Source organism: Callithrix jacchus, chromosome 2, assembly GCF_049354715.1.
Source record: "Callithrix jacchus isolate 240 chromosome 2, calJac240_pri, whole genome shotgun sequence".
Classification (NCBI taxonomy): Eukaryota; Metazoa; Chordata; class Mammalia; order Primates; family Cebidae; genus Callithrix; species Callithrix jacchus.
In genome coordinates, this window is record NC_133503.1 from 88,022,377 (window position 1) to 88,042,188 (window position 19,812).

At 32.6% G+C, this 19,812-nt stretch overlaps 1 long non-coding RNA gene across 1 annotated transcript in view; it reads right to left on the reverse strand.

Moving 5' to 3' along the window:
• Positions 1-3,485: 3,485 nt before the first annotated feature.
• Positions 3,486-19,812, reverse strand: part of LOC144581502 (uncharacterized) — a 50,780-nt gene continuing 34,453 nt past the window's right edge. The window contains exon 4 of the long non-coding RNA XR_013532384.1: positions 3,486-4,253. This is a non-coding gene — a long non-coding RNA (uncharacterized LOC144581502). The remainder of the gene's footprint in view (positions 4,254-19,812) is intronic.

Here is a 19,812-nt window from a genome sequence, read left to right on the forward strand (position 1 = left end):
GAATGTCAAAAGAGAATGTACAAATCAAAGAGAATACTTGAAGTGCATTAAAGAGGATGTGAAAACATGAATTACTTCATGTGAAGAAAAATCTCCTTTCTGTAATAAGTGGAAGAAACAAACAATCAGCTGAAATGTTCTCCACTCAGAGAGTTCCCATTCATACTTATAGAAAATATTTCAGACACCTCAGACTAAGATTGTTGTAGGGTCTTGCAGTGAACAATCCTTGGTTAGATCTTACCAGGGGAGAAACAAGATAATTCTAAATGAAGGCAGGTAAGCCAGGAGACAGTAGACACTGAAACTAATTTAAACTGCTTCAAACAGTAAAATACCTCAATACCAGAGGAAAAGATACTTGTTCTATACACTTCAGCCCATTATTCCTTTTCCTTTATCATAGGCAACTGGGATTCTGATGCAACAAAGTACAATTACTCTTAACTTTGCTATTCTTCATTTGTCTGTATCTAAAAGATTTATGTAGGGACACCATTATCTTTAAAAACCCATAGAAAATAATGATTCTAGACAAACCAAGGCTTAATTTCATAAGAAGCATGAGCAGACAGAAAATTCACAATATATATTTTTTAAAGTACATTGGAGGATCAAAATTGTTTCCTTCTTTGTATTAGCAGCAAGAAACTGTGAACGTTTTTTTTAAATCTCTAATTTTTATTTTCAAAGAAATTTAAGAAGTTAATCATTTATGCAAGTTAATTGGGAGGTTATGACAATGAAATAGAAAAATTATTTAGGGAAAAAACATAATTTAGTTTTGTAAGATCTTTTAAACTGTGATAGTTTAAACATTGGATTCTGCCATAGAACAATCCACAAATTAGAAGACAAAACCAAAAACATCGTTACACAGGGAAATGAAACTAAAAAGCTAAAAAGTATTAATGGCAATAAATTTGCAGAAAAGATAAAAAATAATATATGTTATTTATGTATTAGTTTTATACTCCTATACAGAACTTTGCAAGACTGGATAAATTTATAAAGTAAAGAGTTTAATTAACTCACAGTTCATCATGGCAGGGGAGGCCTCAGAAAACTTACAATCATGGTGGAAGCCAAACAGAAAGCAAGACACCTTCCTATAGCAGCAGGAAGGAGAAATGCCAAGGAAAGAGAGGAAGAACCCTTTTTAAAACCATCAGATCACATGAACACTCATTATTATGAGAACAGTCTGGGGAAAATCGTCCCTGAATTCAATTACCTGCACCTGGTCTCTCCCTTGACACATGGGGATTATTAGAATTATGGGAATTATAATTCAAGATGAAATTTGGGTGGGGACACAAAGCCTAACCATATCAATATGTGTCTGGAGAAACCCATATCATGAGGTTGGCATTAAAATGTAGTTGTTTTTCATTTATAATTAACTTCAGATTAATTTCTCCTGTCCCTAACTAGCATGTTTACAGGTAATCTTTATCTCTACATTGAGACGTCTGCCCACAGAATTATCTAAAATCCACAGAAGGTTTCAGTTACTTTTGGAGTTATACTTCAAAAGCTCTAAATCCTAATGTAGGAAAGAGATAGTTGTTGATTTCAATGTGTTGATATTTCAATGTGTTGATCTGCAATATCTTCAATATATTGTTCATTAGCACTTTGCTGACATCACTGCCACATGCTGTAGCTTTGGAAAACCATTTTAAAGACGCTGGTAAGCATTTGCTATAGAAATTTCCTTAAAGTGGCACTGTGAAACACTCCATTTACTAAGGTGATACTCATACACTCAGCCAGTTTTTAAGTTTTAAGCTAGGGTTTGTGTCAGGGTAGCAAAGTTAAGATATCTTGGCAGTTTCATTTGTATTCTAAGTCAGAAGGTAACAAAACTTACTGGCTCTTATCTTGAGCCTAAATCCTCAGCTAAAACTTTTACTTGCTGCTCTGTGAGACGTCTTTTTGGGCCCTTGAGGACCTTTCATTTCCATGAACTTTGTTCTGAGCCACCCTGTTCTAATCCAGTGAGGACCCCTGACTTTAGTTTTAGAGACAGATATTCCGATATTGGTTTCAGCATTTGTAATATGTCCTAGACAGAGCCAGCTATATAATTTTTGGGTCTCAATGCAAAATGATAAAGCGAGGTCTGAGAACTGCCCCTTCTTTTTCTATCGATGACTTTTTCCATCAAGATTATTTTAAATAATACTTAATCCCAAAACTAGATTACATATCCCTTTTGTGTACAAAGTACTCAAATTTTGTCTTAAATCATCTCACTTTCTAAGGTCCTGTCCACTCGCCTATGCCACCTTAAGGCTGATGGTGATTAAGAAAGAAAATTTATCTTGCTTACCATTGTATCCCTAAAAGGTTGCACATTGTCAGATACATGGTGCATTTTCAATTAATATTTCCTGAGTGAAATGGAAAATATAGGTATTTGAACAATAAAGATATAACCAAGGTACCATCATGTATTAATGAAAGTTTAATCTATTAAACATCAATGAAAATGGAATTTCACAGAAACTCCCCTACCTATATACTGGATACCTTCTATATAGCCTTATTTGTTTGCAAGCTGATGTGACATTGTATAAGAGACAAATATGAGAAAATCTATATAAAATTATTAGGTTGCTGCAAAAGTACTATCAATGGAATAAGTCAGCAAAAGGGATTGTAGAGGTTAATAGTGTAAGTAAAGACTCATGATGAAAATATATGCCTCTTTCAAAATTAAATTTGCCTGTTTCCATTTTTGTGATTCAATGTGTCTTACTTGTGCTTTGGACGTTCTTACTGATTTTGAGCTTATCACAAAAAGATGGGCTCAATACAGCCCAGTACCTTTTTTAAAGTAATAACCATAAATAAACCATGTATTCTATAGAATAAGAAAAACAACATTTAACCCCTGAAACTAAAATAACCATGGAGGAATTCAAATACTCTGTGTCAAGAATAGGCAGAGCTGATTAGCATGAAGGTTTGGGAATTTGGAAGTCCTTAAGTTATAAGTTAGAGAACAGAAAACTCCCTGTCAGATAAAGAGGATCTTATTAGAAGAGGATCAAAATGGAGACTTACAAGAAGCAGTTGAGGCTACTCTTGCAAATCCACACATGTAAAGGGACAGCAAACATCAAAGGTTCAAATGAACTGAGAATGTTTTGCCTTTACTGTGCTGACAACTGTAAATGGTTTGCTAAAGAATTGTTTCTTACTGAAATAACTAAATGCTGATTACATAATCATAAATAATAACATAAAAAGTGGTTAAGACAAGATGGAGGTGGAACATGCAATGATTTTGTAGTTTGAACATAAAGGAGCTTAAACTTTTAGAATCATTAATCTGCTTAGCTTTCAAAGACTTTTTTTGCCAATATAATTTAACAAAAGAATTAATGAAGAACAATAATGAGGACAGCTTTTACATGCTTTCCTTTTGTTTAATTTTCATCACATTCTTGATGTGTTGCCAGAATTTTGTTTTCTATGTTAATGTGGAGTACGCTATATGTAGGATTTCTTTCTCCTCTAAACGTGGGAAGAACTAACTTCGTAAAGAAGCAGAAAATTAACAGCCATATATTTGTCTTAATCCTAGATTTTTAATAAATAGACATTTCATATCATGATTGAGGCCATTTAAATATTTCATATCTCTCACTCCTTCTCCATTGAAACACTGAATGCTAGAGATTAATTCTACTCCTAACTGTTGCCAAGTAATTTCTACCTAAGAGATAATTATATTTTGCTCAGTCCTCTGTCTAAAATACTGATTCACCAGGACCTTGTTTGTCATAGTCTTCATAAGTATACAGTTTTTGTTCAACCTTGGAGAAGGCTTCCTCAACCAACCAGTTAGCTCACCCTAGTCAACCTCTATCATGACATTGTGTTTTATTTTTCTTAATGTAATGATTTATGGGTAGATCAATATCCATAGACCTATATCCATCTATAAACCAATCTATATGTACTCCTATATTCATCTATATAATTTGCATAATTGCTTATTGTCTATTTATTCCTATTAAAAGTTTCATGAGAAGAGATCTTATTCCGTTTTGAAAACTATGCTGTGTCTATTTCCTAGAACAGTATCTGACATTATTGGGTACATAATAAATACCTTCTGGTGAAAGAATGTATACTTACATGCATGAATGGAAGGTATTTTAGAATGTTGATAGAAGGAATAAAAGAAGATATTGTAAAATTGCAGCTTGAACAGCTTTATCTTGATCCTGGCTTAAGCTCTAGAATAAATAAATAAATCATTGAATGATTTGTGAACATTAGAAAAAAATAGTAATTCTTAGGACTCATAGAATCATGAAAAAGGCATGTCATGTTATGATACATGTTCATAAAAAACAGAAAAGAATATTTGAAGAGAAAAATAAGTGTTAATCCTTAGATAACTTATCCTTCAATGAAAATCTCTACATATTTTAGTCTACACTTGTTGAAAGTACATGCCCTGAAATCTGACTGCCTCTTTATGTCCTGATTACCATCTTAATAGCTTGATGTCAGTTATTTTGTCTTGCTGATTAATATTGGGATTTATTTTACCCCTAACACTTTATAGAGTTAGGATCAAGATTGAGTAAGATGAACAATGGAAAATGTTTCATGCAGTGTCTGGCCCATGGGTGCTTATTATTGTTGTTTGTTTTTGTTATTGTTACTAGAGGTTTCTATGCCTACCATTAAGTTGTAATAAATGGAATTACATGTATCTACTTTTTAGTACCAAACTCTTTTTGGCTACATCATGATAACATCTTCACATTTATACATGTAAATTTGCTGCATTATTTTTACTACTGTATATTACTGTACTTTATGAACACCTGAAGGTTTTTCTAGTCATACCCATTTTTCATATTAAAACATTTATTTCTTTCTTTGACAAGATTCTATATTGATAAAGCTTAGATATGAAATAACATCAAATGTCTTAAAGTTAAAATAATAGAGTACACTTTAATATTATGATAAAAGTAGAAACTGGACTTAATTGTTCCCAAAGAAATAAAAAACTGATTCAGAGATCACTATTGATTTTTCAACGGTATAAACATATATCTGATACCCTGTAGAGGAAAGGACTTCAGATCTCTGAGGAGGAAAACCTCCACCAAGGAATCTGGAGTATGAATTTTATGCTAAAATCTAAGTACTGGGGATAAGTGATAGACAAAAGCTCAAAACATGAATATAATCTTCTAAACTTATCACAATGTGCTCACTCCAGCTCTCTGGTTGTAATTTAGGTGAAAAATTGGAAAAAAAGAAACATTTTGAGACCAATGCCACTTCTACTGTATGTATCACAGAGTAAGAAGGACATGTTTCTTTAATTTTGTCAGACTTGACTTCCTGAGGAAACCAGAGGAGATATGCCCCAGTCCTGAAATATATGCAGAAATCTCAGTGGTTACTGTGTTTTGTTAAGGCCATGCATCATAAAGTTCCTGTCTAAATAGCTGTAGCATCTATAAACTCTGTGGGAGTCTCCTGTTAACAAATCTCTAGATTTACCACCATAAGCAGTAGCACTTGCAGCACCTAAAGAACATCAGTCATGAGAGATGAACCCAGAATGGATAATCCAAAAAAAAAAAAAAAGGAATAAAGGGTACTGATTCCAAAGTAATGAGAGGAGGGGTGGCATGAGGACCTTTTGTTATGCATCAAAAAACAAAAACAAAGTATTTTTTATTTTATTCTTGAAGATAAATATCATGCATTCTTATAGCCTCATATTTGTACATAGGACTAAGTTATACTCAGCTGTGATTTGTTATGCTTAGTACATAAATAATAATAACAAATGTATATAGCCCTCTCTGTACTAGGCATTGTTCTAAGAAGTATTGACTTATTGATCCATTTAGCCTTCAGACAAATTCAGGGAAATGGGTACTTTTATTCACCCAAGTTTCTCAAATAAGAAAATGAGGCACAGAAATGTTAAATAACTTACTCAAAGTTATGCAAGTGTTGGAGTCCAGATTTTAACTCTGAACTATTAACATATACTTAAATTTAGCATTGACAAATATAAATAAATAAATATTTTAAAAGTGCTTTATTTTTGTTTGTTTTTTAGAAATTTAGAATATGAGAACATGTGACTTTCAAGTTGTCTTTCAGGTCTTTTGTTCTAATAAATGAGAACAAAATCATTTACGAATTCTGAATGAGGAAAACACTTACAATGGGCTGTGGATATAGAGTGAGAAGATGGACAGACACAGAGTGTGCTTGTCTTTCTATACCTAACCTGTGTCAGTGGCAAGAGAACCACACAAATGATACATACTTAAGGGGATGAAGGGAAGTTTTCTGTCAAAAGGCAAAACAAACAAAACTGTAAAAAGATTAACACACAAGGAGGCAGAAGCTATATATTGTAGAAGCTATACATATCAGCAGAAGCTGATATATTGTGATTACATTCATGCCTCTAATTTGTAATTACTAAGAGGGGGAAGACTGGGACAAGAGCAGTGAATATATTTTAGAAATAACCAACCAAAATGGTATACAGTGACTGTAATAATTAATCAGCAATTTTAATATACTTACAGGGAATATATCTTTCAAATGTGCCATTTTTATCTTGCAGAATAGACAACTTAGGTAGGATAATATTACAAAAATAGTTCCACTTGAGAAAAAATTATGTATTTGAAAATGACAAGCAACTGAAGAGGCAGTTGTGAAATTTGTTGCCAAGCACTAATTATCAAAGTTGCCATGGTGACATTTGTAATTATATGTTACTTCTGAAGTATTCCGGGACAGTATCCAATTTATTCACTAATTTAATACCCCAGTGTCCTGAGTTAAAGAGACAGCAATAGATTATTAAAATATTTAATACTAGATGTTATGAGGAAGTTGAATCAATAATGGTTATGACTCAATAACGTGTACTAGGCCTGGCAACATTGTGAAATGAATATTCCTTGTATCTCTTATGTTGGGGTCACCATCTGGAGGGGTCTGTCCTGCACACCCTAACTCAATGACTTTATTCATAATAAAGTACACTGACACACAGATATTATGATTTGCCAGTTTGACTGAGAGTCCAGGCCCCTTGTAGACTCTTTGGAGAGTGCTGTAAACAGTTGTGACTGCCAGCCCTCACCAGCCAGTGAGACTCACATTTATTCTATAATTTAATAACAGAGGCCTTTAAGCCAACACACTTGTGGAGAAAGATTAAAGGCTAGGTTCTGACCCAAAGCAAATACCATTAGAGGGTAATTTCCATGGTGGACCTCCCCTCAAGAGGGTCATCAGGCTCAAAGGTTAGTTTTTAGACCACATAAGTAAACAAGTTATTCAGATAAACTCCCCCACATACCCTAGCTATTTGCTTTTCTTATTAACTAAATGTAAAGAGTATTTAGGCTGCCTTCAGCCAAAACTTTTACTGAAAGTATGCAAAAACCTCTTGCCCTTCCAAAAAGGTTTGTGATTATTCCTTAAAGATATCTCTAATGTTGTTCCCTTAATATTTTGACCACCACACTGAGTGAATCCTCACACTCTTACATTTATTTAATATTATAAATTTTGTAGATAGGCTAGTAGTTTCCAAATAGAAACTATCACTAATTATAAAATTATAAATAGTTATCAAAATAGTTAACTGTACTAAATTTTTCTTCTAATTACATTTGATAACAAAATATTAAGGAAACTTGACTTTAGATGTCACTGCTAATGGAGAAATCCCAACATAAAACACTTAATTCTAAAAATCATTTATTTTAGACAAAAGTAGCATCTGTCACCTTATTTTTTTCTATTAGGTAGATGGAGAAAATATAAAATATATAGGGAAAATAATCTAAAAAAAAATTTAAATATTTCATATTTGATGTTGTGTTTAACATATTTTTACCTTTTAATATAATACATAATGTCTGTCAGTAAGAAAATACTATCACTGTAGTATATTGTTTAATGGCTTAAATATCTTGTCTTTTTCTATTTATTGTAAATTTCTTCAGTACATAATGTTTTATTAATTTTTTTATCTCTAGTAACTATAGCTATATTTGATATTAAATACCCAATAAATTTAACTTATTTGTAATTCAATCCCTTGCATACAAATCTTATTACTTCTATATAACAAGGCAAATAAATGGATAATGTAGAATTCTGGTTAATAATTAGATATGTGGAATGTCAAAACAAAAGTAATGATGTTTTCTATAAAATTATTTTTTGTAATTTTCCTTGTTTTTTACAGCATGCTTCTAGAAATGATCTGAGACTAGGAAATAATGTGGAAAAACAGACCACACTAGTCTAGTCTTTTTCCAAGAGTGAGGATATTGGATTTTAATAATATTTTCTTACGGGAAATTGTTGTTTTAAATACTTAAAACAGAGCAGTATCTACTAGGGAAGTGCAGCATTTGTGCACAATAAAATACAGCTTAGATCAATTAATGAAGAAAAAGCCCAGTTACTTCTCTTTATTCTGCTTATCTGACTGATGTAGGTTAACTTCAACAAGCTAAGCATAAACAAGAGTTAGACAGTGTCTACACTTTCATTTAAATCTTCTCATCATCTACACTCTCTTTGGTTCTGGTAAACCTGACCTCAGACCTGGTAGAATTTTAGCCACTATTTAGTGTCTAGTTTTCTTCCAGTAATCTCTAGGCATGATTAACAGCTGGCTTAAGGTGCATGAGCATGGCTGTCAGATAAGAAAAGGCAAATTCTTGTACATATATACATAACTGAAGACACAGGATTATCAAGATATCTTGTAAGCAAAACATCTCAACAATTTCTCACTAGTAAAAAATTGTTGGCATAACTGTGCCTGAAAATAGAACAGCCTCCACAATTACTAGCACAAAAGAAAGGGCCCAGGGTATGAAATTTAAAAAGATGTGGTGAAGCTCAAACTAAGGAATATTGGCAAGTCAATTTTAACTAAATCATAGACTCTGTCTGTGTTGTATGAGGTTTATATTTTCTAATCCAAGATCTGGGTAGATGACAGACACCTGGTGAATGTGAATATGTAGAGACTGAAGAACTATGTAAGCCAACTAACTCAGCCAGAATAGCAACATATGGAAGAACATCATTACTATTTTCCATTAAATCTAGTCGGTTAGTTTTCATACACATAGATGCTATATCCATAAAAATCTAACTAGCAATTCCTGGAAGTTAATCAAGTATTTAATTTTTATTACTAACTTCAGAAATAACTGCCCTTTCAAATTATACGTTTATAATAATTTACTATTTTTTTCAGTTCCTAGCATGTAATAAGAGTTAAATAAAATATAGTTATTATGATTAATATAATAGTGTTTACACTATGAAAGGCTGGTGAAATATATAAAAATATATAATTTACCAATCTGCCCACAAAAGGACCTGAAATCTAGTTAAGAAAACCAAACATGGAGACAAAAGATCAATATGCCACAGAATGTTTATAGAGAAGGGCGTCATGACTAATTTCTAGAAAGAATTTGCAAAGTATAAAATATTTCAATAAGTCCTGGAGACATAGCTAAGAACTAGGGCAGTACAGATAAAAGGACATTTCAGTGTAGGAAGATTAATATAAGCAAATACTCTGGAACAAGATCATGTAAAGCATTCATAGTTAATTTACAACTTTACCTAACTTGGTATCCTTCACTCAGAGTAAAGTTATTTTCTTTGTATTTCTTGTCTTATGAACCTGAATATGGAATATTCATTCAAGTTTGCTACCCATTTTCTCCAATATTCCTCTTCTTCTTTTATACTCATTACCTACTTATACTTGAGAAGAGCCATTACTAATACAATTGTTACTGTACATGTCATTGCTAGTATACTGGAGACTAGGCAAGGCTTCAGAAAGTAAATTGCTATTGCTGCTATTGAAATTTACCAGAGCTCACTGTTGATGGAGTACTTGGCAGAAAATTTTTCTAAAACACTTCTCATGTTTGAAGATACAACTATAAAAATATATTTAAAAGATACAACCTAGAGATTATATTAAATTCTATTCATAAATAGAAGCACAGAATATACTTTTTTGCCTCAAAAAAAAACATCAAAAATCCATATGAAATTTATTAAAACAATATGTGAGAATTGAAACCTATATAAAATTACAAGATCTCAACATACATTTAAACTGTTCACTGAAAATGACATCTGTTACAAAAGAAAAAAGAAATGGACAGATTGAAAGTTAATTATACATTTCATAGATATGCACTATTATTCTGAATAATGAGTTTCCATTTTACACTTTTTCTGTGCTAAAAGGAAATAAATTAAACACTTGTAGATAATTAATAACATGTACAGTTTTACATCATTCATTTTCAATGAAAAATAACATATTAAGTATCCAAATGAGAATGATGCATAATGCATCTGACACACATGAAAAGATGAATATATAAGTTAATATACTATAGTCATAGATTAATGAACTCCTTTGTCAGTAATATTTCCATTCATAAGTTGGGGATAAGAGCTCAAATTCAAGGTATAAATTAAATCTGTTACAATAATAAATCAAATTGAAATACAATATGTATTATAATAAATTGATAGAAGATGGTGGGGAATTGAAATAAAGCCAAATGACATTCGCTTTTAAAAAATCAATTTAAGCTATAAAAAGTGATGAAGGGGAAAAGATACCTTTAATTAATTAGAAATAGTCACATCTCAAACCACAGATACTTAGAATTGCTGGTGAATATAATTTTAGACCACATAAAGAGATAACAGGTAAAGCAGACAAAAATCTATAGATGTACAGAGCACAGAAATATGTTAAGTATATGGAATCTAAGGTTTTATTACCTGGAGAGTAAAGTCTAGTTTGGTTAGTGGGAGAGAACCTTTTTGCAGCATATTCTATATGCAAAAGGGAAGTTGTAATAAGGCTAAGAAAAATCCACATCAATTTCAATATTAGGGATCCAAACTGCTTATCATAGAAAATTGAACACATATAAATAATTTCTAAATCAACATGTGACTCAACCGATTGTATAAAATACTTTCATAACAAACCACAAAAAGATCACCTTCACACCCCAATGAAAGGGGATGACACAGGACATTAAATGAAGAAATGGCCCCAGGAGAAAGTTCTCAGATGAGATGGGGAAGTGTAATAAAAGGGCACAGATGAACAAATTTCTTCATCATTTATAACTAAGATATTTCTATAGTTTATTAATCCCAAAATTATTAATGTAATAATTAAAAACATATACATAACTTTTTATACATTGAATCTGTAGATTGCTTTGGGTAGCATGTGTATGATTCAAAACACAACATAAACTAAAGAAAAAAGTAACGAAGGGCAGGAATGAATGACATATTAAAAAGAAAAAAAGAAAAAAGAAACAGATAGTCAAGGAATACAAAAGTTGGCACTATACATTGATAAACCTTTAGTAGCATTTATTGAGAAACAAAGAAAAAAGATATAATTTACCAATATCAGGAAGAAACATTGATATTAACACAGATCTTTCAGACACTAAAAATAAAAAAAGAATAATGTGGGCAACATTACACAAAAATTTTGACAGTTTAGATAAAATGTACAAATTCTTGAAAATAAATCAAAAGATTACCCAGGGAGAAATAGACTACCCGAATACCTTGTTATCTACTAAATAAATTACATGTGTAATTATACCATTGCCATGAGGAAAACTCCAGGACCAGATTACCAAAATGACTTAGGTTTCACTTATGAATTCTTAAAAACATTCAAGGAAGAAATAAAATTACCTCCACAAACTTCTAGAAAAAGGAAAAGACAAAAACATTTCCCATCTCATTTTGTATAGATAACTATACCTATTATCACACTTAATGCTAAAAGAGTATATTTCCTACATTGACACTGGAAAAAGAGGCAGCTTAGTTATCTTCTACATTATACTGAGATCCAAACTATTTCAATAAGGCAGAACCAAAATAATAATAATAATAACAAAGATTTGAAAGAAAAAAGTAAACCTTTCTTTATTCCCAGATTACATGTTTACCTAAGCCAAAAAGCCTACAGAATAAGCAAAAAACCTGCTGAAATAAGTAAGCTTAGGTAGGTCACCAGGTCCAAAGATCAATACAAGAAAGCAATGTATTTTATTTCTTTGTATTAACAATGAACAATTTTAAATTAAAATTTGAAAATACAACTTACAACAACAATAAAAACACAATATACTAAGAATACATTTAACAAAAATATGTAAACTGAGTACAGTGAAAATTGTAAAAAAGTGAGAAATTAAATAATACCTTATTAAATAGAGATGTGTAATATTCATACATTTGAGGATTCAAGGTTTGTAAGATGGTAATTCTCCCCAAATTGGTTTATATCTTCAATGCAATTCTATTCAAAATTAGAGCAGATGTTCTGCTGAAATTGACAAGCTGATTTTAATATTTCTAAGCACATTCAGATAACCTAAGGTAGCCAGAGGATCTTGAGTAAGAACAAAATAGAAGAGCTCACACTACATTATTCTGCTACTTATTATAAATTCTCATTAAAAGATGTAGTATAGTATGGACTTTAATAATTGGCATGATGACAAATGGAATAGAAAAGAAATTCAACAATAGCCCCATACAACAATGTTTAATTAATTTTCAACAACAGTGTCTAGGTAGCTCAATGGTGAAAGGATCGTTCTTTCAATAAATGAAGCTGAAACAATATAATATTTGTTAGTACAAATTGATAGCCAGACACAGTGGCTGATGCCTGTAATCCCAGCACTTTGGGAGACCTAGGAGGGTGGATCAGCTGAAGTCAGGAGTTCGAGAACAGCCTGATCAACTTGGTGAAAACCCTTCTCTACTAAAAATATAAAAATTCGCCAGATGTGGTGGTGTGCACTCATAGTCCCAGCTACTCAGGAGGCTGAGACAGGAGAATTGCTTGAATCTGAGAGGTGGAAGTTGCAGAGAGCAGAGATCATGCCACTGCACTCCAGCCTAGGTGACAGAGCAAGACTCTGTCTCAAAAAATAAAAATAAAAATTCACCCCAAACTTACACAGAATTAAACTGAAATGTAATAGCTACAACTATAAGATTTCTTAAAGAAAATATAGGGGCAAATTTTTGTCAACTTCGTTTTAAGCAAACATTTTACAGACACATCAAAAGAAGCCAAAAATATAAAATAAAATTTTAAAAATTGTTTCACTTTAAAATTTAAGAATACCAATATATAATAAGAATCAAGCCACAGACTGGGAGAAAACATTTGAAAAACACATGCAACTGATTTAAGACTTGTATCCAGAATATATAATATGAATATATATTCAATATGAACACAATCCAATAAAAATGGACAAAAAATTTCAATAGACCCTTCAGGGAATATACACTAATAGCAATGGCAAAAAAATGTAAAAATATGCTCAACATCAATAATCATTAGGAAAATGAAAATAAATCCACAGTAAGATATCAACTACACTGACTCGAATAGTAACAGACTAGCCAGTAGGTGAAAATTAGTGCCACAATAAGATATTGACTGACCACTCTTTAATAGTAACAGACTACCTAATCACTAAGTGGATTTAATAACAGAAGAACAATATCAGTGGATTTTATTAACAGAAAAACAATAACAATATCAGTTGGGAAGGATGTGAAGAACTCACATACATTCCTGGTGATAATGCAAATACAGTATAATACCTTTAAAATCCAAGTTATCAGTATTATTCCTACAGTTAACTGTATACTTATTATTGACCAGCAAATCCTAACAGTAAAATATCTGGATATTTAGCTAAGAAAGGAAGGCATCTTTTTGAAGAAAAAAAATATTCTAATGTGTGCAATGTTTATTTATAATAGTCAAAACCTAGAAACAACCTAAAATATTTTTCACATGTTAAATGGATAAACAAATGCTGGTATATCCATACAAGTAAATACTACTCAGCACTAAAAAGGAATAATCTAATGATACAACAAAGTGAGTGGATTTCAGAAGTATTAGTTAAAATGAGAGAGGTGAGCTATAAGAACTGTATACTATGATTATATGAAATAACAGAAAAAGCAAACTATAAAAATCACTGGCTGTGTGAACTGCAGAATAGGAGGATTTCTGGAATTGATGGTAAAAATGCATGTGGAAACTTGCTGGGGCAATGAAAAATCTTCATATCTTGATTGCAATCATGGTTGCATGAATGTATATATTTGTCAAAACTCATCGAATTGTATACTTAAAATTGGTGAATTTAAAAAAAAATTTTGCCAGGATAAAGCTTAATTCACTAATTAATAACTGTGGTAGTCTTTTTCATGCCTGAATTTCTTATTTTATTTTATCACCACTAAAAATCAGAAAATTACATTTGAATGCAGACTTTTAGAAAAAAACTTCAAAAACTATTTTTTCCTACTTTGCACTCGAATTTTTATTACATTCACTTCTAGCATTCTTTCATATCAATCATATTTATTTTTGCAATAACCTTAATGTGAGTTTCACTGACCAGACACTTTAATTACAATCAATTAATCTTTTATCGAGACTGACACAACCACTGTCACTACCAATCTGAATTGTCTGGCCATATAATGTACTAGAATAATCTCTTATATCCTAATAGCTCACCTTTTTGTGAAAGTGAATATAAAGAATGTGAATATTGTGTATTTGTTTGTGTTCTAGTTATTTATATCTTAAATGAAAATATAATATCTAACAAAACTTTTTGAAAAATTATTTTCAATAATGTTCTCACCTACACATGAGAACATGCCTTCAGTTCCCTTCATGTTGCTCCAAAGGATATGATATTCTTTTTTATGGCTTCATAGTATTCCATGATTTATAGAGCTAAATGATGAGATCACATGGACACATAGAGGGGTACAACACACACTGGGGCCTTCTGTGGGTGGAGGGTGGGAGGAAGGAGAGGATCAGAAAAAATAACTAATGGATACTAGGCTTAATATCTGTGTGACAAAATAATCTGTATAACAATACCCAATGACACAAGTTTACCTATGTAACAAAGCTGTACTTCTATCCCTGAGCTTAATACAAAAATTAAAAATAATTATTTTCAAATGTGTGTGAACCTTGATCAACAACCCCTTAACATTTATTTTCTATACTTATAACATTTACTAATGTAAAAATAAAATGTATTAACCTGACTTAAAATGACAATTTTTTATTAATATTGCCATGAAAAATAGAGAATAAAATTTTAATTTTATACCTCAAGAATAATATTCAGGAATAACAAATAGTGTAATATAGAAATATGGAGGACACAGAGAGATATTATAAAAGAAATAGGGCAGAACTCAGCAAAAATGCATTTACCCTTTAGTTTATGACATTTCTGGTTTGCTTAAAGATTGAAACAAACTGCGAAATGATAAAGTGGTTTTGTCCATGAACCTACTTTCAACTATGATAATTAAGTACATTCTGAAACATTTCAGAAACAACTAACTGACTAAAAAGTTAAGAAAAAATCATAAATGTGAAGTGACTTCTATTATTTTTATTCCCTTCACATAGAATAAAGAGAAAAAACCCTAGTGGTCAGGTGTGCTGAGGATTACAGTTTTCATATGAATCATCTACCATATGTCACAGAGGTAGCTGGATGGGACAGATAAAACTGCATGGAACTGGGAATTAAACTCTGAATCAGGTATCTCAGTTTGCCCTACAAAATACATAAAGCCTATTTAGCTAGCTTGTCTATCATGACAAAAATAAGCCAAAGGCAAATTATGTGGTGAGACATTGAGTTTCAGCTGGCACTGGCTATGTTTTAGTACAGAAACTATAGAGTTTGTAATCTTAAGATTGTAAATATTGTGACAATAAATGGAAAGAGCAAAATATGCAGACTGCTCAATATGCAATCCTATTAATCTACTGCAAGGACATTTTGATAAATTAGTGCATTTCTACCATTGGAATATGAATAGATAGGATTCTAAGGAGGGACAGTCATAGAATTAGATTTAAGATGAAGATGAATATGATAAGGAAGAATAGCAAGGACACCAAAGCACAACAGATGTAATGTAGTCATGGTTTTAATAGATGCTGTCTGAACTTATCAGTGACATAAAGAAATGCTTAAACAGATAAATAAAATAGAGAAATGGGCAAAATAAGAAAATAAGAGAGAACAGAAGAAGAAAACCAGTTACCCCACAAAATTTAAAATGTTCCACAGCTGAAGAAAAACTGAAGGTTGTCATTGTGTTTCACATAAAATCAATAAATTGAATCTCAGATCTAGATGTAGCTCAATAAAGCTTGATGCACAAATAATTTTTACTAGAAGCAAATTAAAATAAAACAAGACATCTACATAAAATAAAATATTTTAGCATTCTAATTTCTAAACAAGAGTGATAGCAAGTGAATTGCAGTTGAACAGACAATTTTGTATGTCATTATGTAATAATTTTAATATCCTATATCAAATAAACTATTAAATAACAATATTAAAAATTTGAAACCTTAAATACAGCAACAGAAAAAAGAGGCATTCAAAAAAAATTTTTAAAGTATTAGTTAACTTCTATTTTAAGTATTCCAGATGTCATAGAGAAAAGAAAGAATGAGAATGACAGATAACAAATAACAAATTCGTTATCATGTTAGATTGTACACATGAAGAAAATTATAGAAAAATAGATGTAGATGAAGAATGATGGGAGATATTAGGGATGGCCTCTGTTAAAAGATAGAACATGAGTGAAAAAAAAAAGAGATGTGGACAAGAAAGTCATAAAATAACTGGGCAAAAACTACCAAGCAGAGAAAATATAAGGTCTCTGCCCCAAAATATATAACCTGTCAGAAATATATAAACAAATATTAAATCAGTTAATATGGTTTCGCTGTCAGAAATACATAAACAAATATTAAATCAGTTAATATGGTTTGGCTATGTCCCCACCAAAATATCATCTTGAATTGTAGTTTCCATAATCTCTACATCTGGTGGGAAGGACCTGGAGGAAGGTAATTGAATCATGGGGCAGGGGATTGACTCATGCTATTCTCATCGTAGTAAGTTCTCTAGAGATCTGATGGTCTTATAAAGTGCTTCCCTCTTCACTTGACTCACATTCTTCTTTCTACTGCCATGTGAAGACAAACGTGTTTGATTTTCCTCCTGCCATGACTGTAAGTTTCCTGAGTCCCACCCCTGGGCCCCCAGCCATGTGAAACTGTGAGTCAATTAAGCCTTTTTCCTTTAGAATTTACCCATTTTTGGTTATGTCTTTATTAGCAATGTGAGAATAGACGAATACAATAAATTGGTACTGCAGAGAGTGAAGTGCTGATATAGGAATACCAGAAAATGTGAAAGCAACTTTGGAACTGGGAAACAGGCAGAGGTTGGAATAGTTTGGAGGACTCAGAAAAAAGACAAAAATGTGGGAAAGTTTGGAAATTCTGAGAGACTGTCAGAAAATAGGAAGATGTGAGAAAATTTGGAACTTCTTAGAGACTCGTTGAATGGCTTTGACCAAAATGCTGATAGTGATATGGACAATGAAGTCCAGGCTGAGGTAGTATTGAATGAAGATGAAGAACTTGTTCAGAGCTGAAATAAAGGTGACTCTTGCTACATTTCAACAAAGAGACTGGTGGAATTTTGCATCTGCCCTGGAGATTTGTGAAACATTGAACTTAATAGAATTATTTAGAGATCCGGTGTAAGAAATTTCCAAGGAGGAAAGCATTCAAGATGTGCTGTTAAAAGCATTCAGTTTTATGTATTTAAAAAGGTATCATTTTGAATTGAAATTTACGTTTTAAAAGTTTAAAAGTTTCGATTCCAAATGATATCTTTTTAAATACACAAAACTGAATGGAAGCAGAGCATAAAAGTTAAAAAATTTGCAGTCTCACTATGTGATGGAAAGAAAAACCTGTTTTCTGAGGAGAAATTCAAGCCAGCTGCAGAAATGTGCAAAAGTAACAAGGAGCCAAAGTTAATCACCAAGACAATGGGGAAAATGTCTCCAGGGAATGTCAGAGACCTTCACAGCAGCTCCTCCTATCACAGGTCCTAAGGCCTAGAAGGACAAAATCGTTTAATGGGCCAGACCCAGGGCTCCCCTGCTATATGTAGCCTAGAGATTTGATGCTCTGTGTTCTAGCTGCTCTACCCATGTCACTTTTAGACAACCAATATACAGCTCAGGCCATTGCTTCAGAGGGTGCAAGCCCAAAGCATTGTCAGCTTCCACATGGTGTTAAACCTGCACATGCACAGAAGTCAAGAATTGAGGTGTGGGAACTTCCACCTATATTCCAGAGGATAAATGGAACACCTAGATATCCAGGCAGAAGTCTGTTGTAGGGGCAGAGCTCTCATAATGAACCTCTGCTAGGGCAGTACAGAAAGGAAATGTGGGGTTGAAGCCCATACACAAAGCCCCCACTGGGGCACTGCCTAGTGGAACTGTGGGAAGAGGGCCACTATCTTCTAGACCCCCCAGTGGTAGATCCACCCACAGCTTGCACTGAGCTCCTGGAAAAGCTGCAGACACTCAACATCAGCAGTGAAAAAAGCCAAGAGGGTGGCTATACCCTGCAAAGTCACAGGGACAGAGCTGCCTGAGGCCATGAGAGCCCACCTCTTCCATCAGCATGACTTGGATGTGAGACATGAAGTGAAAGGATATCATATTAGAATTTTAAGATTTAATGACTGCTCTCTTGGATTTCAGACTTGCATGTGGCATCTAGCCCCTTTGTTTTGGCTAATTCCTCCCATTTGGAATAGGTGTATTTCTGCAATGCCTATAACCCCATTTTACCTAGGAAGTAACTAACTTGCTTTTGATTTTACAGACATGTAGGTGTAAGAGACTTGCCTTGTCTCAGATGAGTCTTTGAACCTGGACTTTTGGATTAATTCCGGAATGAGTTAAGACTTTGGGGGACTATGGGAAAGGCATGATTGTGTTTTGAAATGTGAGGACATAAGATTTAGGAGGGTCCATGGATAGAATAATATGATTAGGCTGTGTCCCCATCCAAATCTCATCTTGAATTGTAGTTCCCATAATTTCCATATAAGGTGTGTGGGACCTGGTAGAAGGTAATTAAATTATGGGATTTATTTCCCCCATAATTCTCATGATAGGGAGTAAGTTCTTACAAGATCTAATTGTTTTATAAGGGGCTTCCCTTTTTATTCAGCTTGTGTTCTTCTCCTTTCAGCAACCATGTGAAAAAGAATGTGTTTGCTTCCCCTTTTGCCATGATTGTAAATTCCCTGAGGCCTCCCAAGCCAGGCTGAACTGCAGTAAATTAAACCTCTTTCCTTCATAAATTACCCTGTCTTTTTAGCACATGAGGACAGACTAATATGCAAGTCTTCAGTCTAAATTGAATCAAAGTTTATAATGAGAATACAAGTTCTATGGGTGAGATGGTCTTGATCTCCTGACCTCATGATCCACCTGCCTTGACCTCCCAAACTGCTGAGATTACAAGCATGAGCCACAGCACTCAGCCATATATTGAAATCTTAATTCCCAAAGTTATGGTATTAGGAAGCAGGGCCTTTGGGAGATGACTAAACCATTAGGTCACAGCCCATAATAATGGTATTAGTCCCCTAATAAAAGATGCACAATTAACTCTCTTGAGCATTCTGTCATGTGAGGCTACAATGAGAAGAAGGTTGTCTGAGGGAGCAGACCCTCACCAGACACTGAATT